Below are 6,210 nucleotides of genomic sequence, written 5' to 3' on the forward strand. Positions count from 1 at the left end.
AGAATCTGGATCTTCATGAAAATACCTGTGGATACTTAGGTAACTCACTGGCCCATATGGCTCTCATTACACAAGTAGAACAGCAGCCAGCATATAGTAGATGCTCAATAAAATCTTGTTGAATGAATGAAAGAATGAATAGTGTTATGGGCTGAATGTGTGTGTCCCCTTCCCCCAAATTCACACGTTGAAATTCTAACCCCCAATGTGAAGGTATTAGGAGATGGGGCCTTTGAGAGGTGATTAGTTCATGAAAGTAGAATCCTCATGATGGGATGAGTGCCCTCATGAAAGGGACCCCAGAGAACTCCCTTGCCTTCTTTCTGCCACATGAGGACTTAGCAAGAAGCCAGCAGTCTGCAGCCCAGCAGAGGGCTCTCACCAGAACCCAACCATGATGGCACTCTGATAGCGGACTTTCAGCCTCCAGAACTGCAAAAATAAATTTATGTTGTTTAAAAGCTGCCCAATCTATGGTAATTTGTTATAGCAGCTCAAAAGAACTAAGGAAATAGGTACATAATTTAGCGGTGGGGAGCTTAGGTGTTCTTTAATGTTTGTCAATTGAAAATAAATGCACAACATGAGAGCTGTGAGTTAAATTTTATTTGGGGCAAAATGAGGACTGTAACCTGGGAGACAGACTCTCGGATAGCTCTGAGGAACTGCTCCGAAGACGTACTGGAGGGAGTGTCAGTATATATATGATCTTGGTGAAGGGGTACGTGCGGTCAAGAACACACCTCGGTAGAATGTTGCTTCTAGTCATGAGAAGCAGATGTCTCCATTAATGACTCTAGTGCTCTTCTAGTTATGAGAAGATGCAAAAACTTGGGCTCATAAATTCTTCTCCTGAAAAATATCTATCTGAAAGCCTGTTCTGCCAGCTTTTCCCAGAGCACAGAATGCCTCATTCTTGATCTCTTCCCTGAACTCCTTTTAGGGTGTGTTAAAGGTCAGCAACTGCAGTGGCTAATGACTTCATCCTTGTAGACGCAGATGGTGAGTGACAATTTTTAGTTGCCATGTTCAATGCTGTGTTTGTGTGTCTGAGGAATGTACGTATGGGTGTGTTCTGTGCCCACCTCAGCCCATCAATTACCAGTGTTGTAGACCAGCCCTGTGGTTCTTATTGTGAATGCAAGACACCCTTCAGCAATAACCATCAGGAAACTTTGAAAAAATGAAGGTTTATTACTTACAGGACCTGGAAATTACATAGCACATCTGGGCCACGAGGTCATAAACAGAGGGAATGGTGCTGGGGTTCTGTTTTTACTGAGGTCAAGGGTGGGGGCCTAGTGTTTTGCAGACTCACCCTCTGTTGGTAAATTTCAATCTTAAAAGTAGGAACTTAAAGCATGGGAAGACAAAAAGGCACAAATGGCCCAAACAGTCAGTTATCAGACTCAACCAAAGATCTCTAAAACAAAGGTGCCTCAGTTGGGGGAAATGGCCTGGTCCTTTATCTAGCCTTGTGCTGGCAATGTGTTTATCCAAGATGCCATTTTGGAAGAGGATACCTCGGCAATCAAAACTAAAGTCAGACACTTACATTACCAGAAAAAAAAAAAAAAAAACTGTCAGGGTGTGTGTGATATATGTGTGGATGTGTGTAGTCACGGGTTTTATGTGTGTTTTATATAGAGGTGTGTATATTATAAAAGAGGGCTGGGGTTTGATTTTCCTTTGGTCATTTTGTCCATCATGACTGAACAAGAAATCAGTTCAAACAAAGGCTGTAAATACAAAGAAAACACCAATACATTAAGAGAACGTTCTAAGATGAGCTGGCATTCTAGCTAGTAAAAGTTTATCACATGCATATTTGAACAATCTAGAGTGAGACTTCTGTCTTTAAGACCTATTTAGAAACTATTTGTCAAAACTATGCCTGACTTTTCAGATGAAGAAGCCAAAGTTCAAAGCAGTTATCTGATTTACTGAAGGCCATATATAGCTTTTACAACAATGGACTTCCTAGAGAAACATCTCTTAATTACCAGTCCATTGGATTTCAGTTATACAGTTACCATTTCTGAAAAAAAAAAAAACAAACCTATCTTTTGTTGGAGAGTCCATAGAAAACATTTTAAAACAAATCAGAACTGATCTGGGGATACACCTTTTAAACCTTGATAATAATAATCTAATTGAGTTATTTTTAGGGGAAAATTTTCCCCATCCCCTGATTAAGGATAATTATGGTGCTATGGGGCTTTCACTGTAAAGAAGACCCTGACATTGGCTCCAGGCCAGCAAGAAATGTTATAAAACTGAAAATGGTGATGTGTATCAGAAAGATGATCTTGTAAAAAGGAATAAACCTGCTACAGGAGAGAAAATGTGTGTACCTTAGTAAAAAGCAAAGAGTAGGAAACTGTCAGGCAGGGCCTTGGTGCGGGGGAGCGGGGGGGTGCTGGTCCTCTCTGATGTCTAGAACATGCCACAAATCATAAAGAAAGGAGATAGGGTCAGTGGAAAGAATGGTATAATTGTTCAAAGATGTGGAAAGAATCTTCAGAAATCTGGAAAATGTGCAGTAGGGCCAAAAAACTGAATGCTGGGCAGTTCCCCCTAAGATGCAGGATAGTGTGGAACAGAGTAGGGACACTGGAATCAGAAAGGTGTAAGTTCAATTCCTGACTTTGCCACTAGCTCAGTCTCTTTTTCTATAAAATGAGAAGAAGAAGAACTACACACAGGTTTGTCATGAAGATTAATGTTTCAGTGCAAGTAAAGGTCCTATTACATTGTCCACGTGCAAACATGGTAGCTTTAGTTAGAGTGAGGCGGTGTAGGAGGGGATAGTTCCAAGGAGGAGCTTCTGACTTTGATGGTCAGCCCTCCTCTGAATCCCTAGATCCTGACCTTGACTTTGCCACCTACACACTCAGCCTTTCTGACTCCAAATTATAAATTCTTTCTAACACGCCAAACAATTTCTCACCTACACTGACTCATAGCAATGGGTTCTGGCTGTCCGTGTCCTGTCCTACTAATTCTCAATGTTAACTATGTAGGCTTCAGAGAAGTTGTTGAAATATTTTAAAAGGTACATGCCTCTTTGCATACTTCAAGATCTTCAGACTTTACAACCCTTTTATTTTTAGAATTGATATATTAAGTACTAATATAACTCCCCATAAAGTACGACTACCAAAGGGACCAAAACCATGTACTATGCTCATAAAATTTTTAAACTTTGAACAAGTTCAGGTCATACATTTTTTGTTAACAGATCATCAAGATGTGATGAGCTTACAACATTCTAATTGGAGAGACTGTTGGAGGAAAAAAATCAGCATTTCAAATTAGTTATCATATAATGGATGAGAAAACATTTTTGAACTAATCTTAAACAGATATTCTATGTTTTACCAAGATAATAGCATTATCATAAAGAAAGTGGGAATGGTATGGCAAAGCTATGTTATATATCTATAATGAAACTATGTTTTCATTGGAAAATTAAATATAATAAATAAGATAAAATAAGATAATATATTATGTCATGTATTTAAGTGTATACAAAATTATATGCATGTCCCTTTAAGGACTCTGTACCTTCAAGGAGCCCCTTTCTTCATGGTGTGCAGAACAGTCTGACAGGAGCAAATGTGGAAAATGACACTCTGTCCAGATTTTTTAAATTCAATTTATTGAGTATAATTCATATACAATAAAATTCACCGTATTTAATATGCAGTTTGGTGAGTTTTGACAGTAATATGACCATTACCACAATCAAGATACAGAACAATTCCATCACCCAGAACACCATCTCATATCCCTTTGTGGCCAATCCTTGTCCCAACCCCCAACTCCAGCAACTCTTAATCTGTTTTCTGTTCCTAAGGTTTTGTCTTTTCCAGAATGTCCTATAAGCCTTTTTAGTCTAGGTTCTTTTTCTTAGCATAATATTGGGTGGGACCAAAAGTCCCTTCGGTTTTTTAAGTAGAAATAAAAGACACGTTTTTCATTTTCACCATGAACTTTATTGAACAACGTAGTCACCCTTTTGTTCCACTACCTTCTGCCATTTTTAGGCAACTTCATAATTCCATCTTCCCAAAACTTTTTATCTTTTTGAGCAAAGAACTGTTCCAGGTGGTGCCTTTTACAGTCTTCTGGGGAACTGAAATTTTTTCCATTAAGAGAATTTTGTAAAGATTGAAATAAATGGAAATCTGAAGGTGCTGCAATGTCTGGTGAATACGGCAGATGAATCAAATCTTCCCAGCCAAGCTGTAATAGTTTTTGCCTGGTCATCAAGGCAACATGCAGTCTTGCGTTATCCTGATGGAAGATTATGCGTTTTCTGTTGACTAATGCTGGATGCTTTTCGGCGAGTGCTGCTTTTAGTTGGTCTAATTGGGAGCAGTACTTGCTGGAATTAATCATTTGGTTTTCTGGAAGGAGCTCATAATAGAGGACTCCCTTCCAATCCCACCATCTATACAACATCACCTTCTTTGGATGAAGACCAGCCTTTGGTGTGGTTGGTGGTGGTTCATTTCGCTTGCCCCATGATCTCTTCCGTTCCACACTGTTGTACAGTATCCACTTTTCATCGCCCATCACAATTTGTTTTAAAAATGGAACCCTGGGGCTTCCCTGGTGGCACAGTGGTTGAGAGTCCGCCTGCCGATGCAGGGGACGCGGATTTGTGCCCTGGTCCGGGAGGATCCCACATGCCGCGGAGCGGCGGGGCCCATGAGCCATGGCTATGACTGGGCCTGCGCGTCCGGAGCCTGTGCTCCGCAACGGGAGGGGTCGCAGCAAGAAAATGGAACCCTCTCATTACGTTTCAGTAGAGAATCGCATGCGGAAGTATGGTCAGGAAGGTTTTTTTCGCTTAACTTACATGGAATCCAAACATCAAAGTGATGAATACAACCAAGATGGTGCAAATGATTTTCAACACTTGATCTGGATATTTTGAGTATGTCAGCTATCTCCCGCGTGGTATAACGTTGATTGTTCTCAATTATTGTTTCAATTTGATCACTATCAACTTCACTGGTCTACCCAACCATGGAGCATCGTCCAGCGAGAAATCTCCAGGAGGAAACTTCGCAAACCACTTTTGACACGTTCGATCAGTCACAGCACCTTCTCCACACACTGCACAAATCTTTTTTTGCATTTTGGTTGCATTTTTACCTTTCTTGAAATAATAAAACATAATACACCGAAAATGTTCCCTTTTTTCTTCCATCTTCAATAATAAAATGGCTACCCCAAAATTCACCAATTTTGATAAGTCTTTTTTTTAATAGATGCTGATATAACAGTTGTCATATACAATCTAACAAAATTGTTTCAAATGAAGTTAAAGACAACTAAGTGCTACTAGAGCCATCTTACAGAAAAAACAGAATGCACATTTTAGCCCACCCAATACATTTTAGATTCATACACTGTGTGTCACTCAGAAGTTTTCTCCTTTCTACTGCTGAGCAGTATTCCATTAGATGGATGTATCCCAGCATGTTTACACAATTGAAGGACATCTGAGTTATTTCCAGTTTTTTGGCAGTTGTGAAAAAACCTTCTATATACATTCACATACAGGTTTTTGTGTGAACGTCAGTTTTCATTTCTCTTGGGTGGTGATCATGCTGGGTAATATGATAAGTCTATTTTAACATTATAAAAACTTTCCAAACTGTTTTTCACAGTGTCTTCACCATTTTTGCATACTCCATCAGCAATGTATGAAAGTTTCAGTTGCTCCACATTCTTCTTAGTACTTGGTACTGTCAGGGTTTTTTTTTTTTTTTTTAGGCATTCTAATAGATGTATATATATATCTCATTATAATTTTAACTTTCATTTCCTAATGTCTGAAGATGTTGAGCATCTTTTTATACGTTCATTTGTCATCTGTATATCTTCTTTGGTGAAATGTTTAACATTTGCCCATTTTTAATTGGGTTGTTTATTATCTTATTATTGTGTTTTGGGAGACATATATATGTAAGTCCTGGTCCAAGTCCAAAGGCCAGGGAACCAGAAGCACTGATATCTAGGGGTAGGAAAATATAGGTGTCCTGGCTTAAGCAGAGACCAAATTCACTCTCCCTCCATTTTCTTGTTCTCTTCCAATTGTCATTGGATTAGATGATGCCCACTCACATTGGTTAGGGATGGGGGCAATCTTCTTCACTCCATCTACCTTGAGTCAGTATTCTCTTCTGGAAAGAC

This window comes from Monodon monoceros, unplaced genomic scaffold (genome assembly GCF_005190385.1).
Source record: "Monodon monoceros isolate NGI ecotype Baffin Bay Population unplaced genomic scaffold, NGI_Narwhal_1 Super_Scaffold_7, whole genome shotgun sequence".
Taxonomy (NCBI): domain Eukaryota; kingdom Metazoa; phylum Chordata; class Mammalia; order Artiodactyla; family Monodontidae; genus Monodon; species Monodon monoceros.